The sequence below is a fragment of the Pinus tabuliformis genome, chromosome 9 (assembly GCF_031772625.1).
Source record: "Pinus tabuliformis cultivar Carrire ecotype Pingquan chromosome 9, CPIR1, whole genome shotgun sequence".
Lineage (NCBI taxonomy): Eukaryota > Viridiplantae > Streptophyta > Pinopsida > Pinales > Pinaceae > Pinus > Pinus tabuliformis.
Window position 1 is genome coordinate 1243647719 of NC_142307.1, and position 1920 is coordinate 1243649638.

At 35.3% G+C, this 1920-nt stretch overlaps 1 pseudogene; it reads left to right on the forward strand.

Moving 5' to 3' along the window:
- Positions 1 to 211: 211 nt before the first annotated feature.
- Positions 212 to 1163, forward strand: LOC149153075 (uncharacterized; annotated as a pseudogene).
- The last annotated feature ends 757 nt before the right edge of the window (positions 1164 to 1920 follow it).

Here is a 1920-nt window from a genome sequence, read left to right on the forward strand (position 1 = left end):
CACGGCCAACTTTGAAAAACTCTCCACTCATTCACTCCCTCCCCGGAGGGGCAGAGGAGCGACACTGAATAGGCACGCAACCTATATAACTACACAGCTTCAATCTCATTCTCACCAACACCTACAACCTCGCTGACATTAAAGAGCTCAGCTGATTGGGTTGGTTTTTCTCAACAAACTTCGGAACTAGTGTATTGTTACTTGAATAGAGATGGCCGCCACCAAGGCCATACATGCTGCAGGCTCATCCTGCTGCATAATTGCCCTCCTCCTCATATTAATGGCTATTACCGTGCATGGAGTACAGAGTGCGTTGTTTTATCTGTCTTGTTCTTGATCCGTGGTTCTTTGTTATATAATTTACTTACTGTTTGTAATAGTCATAAGGTTAATCATGAAGCTGATGCAAGCGTTGCATATTAATATATCCGGGTGTTGTACTATATCTGTTCAGGAGCCATTATCAAGTGTCAGGAGCTTCCCATGGAACTCTGCACTTTCTCTGTGTCCTCGTCTGGTAATAAATGTGTGTTAGAGAAGGTTGCAACGATGGATGGCACCTTGCGGTTTCAATGCCAGGTAACTTTTAATTATTAACATCTTCATTCATATAAACTTTAGATTACACAAGTAGCAATTTTAATAACTACGTTATTAGTGATGATCATGATGTTGAGAAACACTAATAATAATTGCATCTATCTCATTTGTCGTCAGTTGTGATGGCTGAGAAAGTGGTGGAATGGATCGAAAGCGAGGACTGCCTAAATGCCCGCAGCTTGGAACGACTGGCAGTGAGCATGTCCACCGATTCTCTACACGAACCGGAATTTAGGACCAATTTTTGCTCCCCAGACTGCAGCAGCAATTGCCCCAACATCGTCGATCTCTATATCAATCTTGCTGCAGGAGAAGGTCGGTCCTCAGATTCCCTTTGTCCTGATCTCAACGATTCATTTTAAATATATACCTAATGGATTTGACGCATGGTTATAGAAGGAATATCTTTGTCGAATATGTGTGAATAATGGAAAAGCAGATCTCTCAGTCTAATCAAGAAATCTGTGTGAACTTTGTCCAAATCAAAGTCAGGCATCCATTCCAAATCATTTGGAGCCCCCGAACAAAAGACAACCACAAAGCAGAGCCCGAAGTTGCTGTAATTGCACTGCCATCCTTAGGTAGACTATTATTATTGTACTAATTGGAGGGAATTGTATCTACAACTTCGTTGTTGTGATTGCACACATCATTAGGTCCATTATTATTGTGCCGCTCACTATGGGGTATGAGGGTCGATCTTAAGGAAATGTAATGCTTAACATTTAAAGAGGTAATGTTTAAATATTTAACATATAATATTTAACTTTTAACATTTAATAATTTTAATTTAATGTCAATTTTATTTAAAAATCAATCTAATAATATGTATAAACAGAGTATAAATTTAAAATATAAAGAGTTTTACTAACACTCACAAAAGAAGTATGGTAAATAAATAAAAATATAAATAAACCAAGTATGATAAATAAATAAAACATATACAGTATATAAATATAAATATAAATAAACTAGAGATATGGTCAAAAAAATAAAGCTTTTTTTATATTTATTCCATAAACAGCTTTATATTTAAAGAAAACTAAAAAAAGAGGTTTTATTTAGCTCAAGCCTATGGGCTAAATACCATTTTACTACAATGGACTAAATACCATGGGCTAAATACCATTTTACTACAATGGACTAAATACCATGGGCGAAATACCATATTTATAAAAGAGGTATGGTAAATAAATAAATATAAAAGAGGTAAAAAAAGGTATGGTAAATAAATACAAATATATCAAATAGGATTAGAAATCAACATCTAAAGTCTATGGGCCAAATACCATGGTAAATAAATAAAAGCTCTTTTTATAT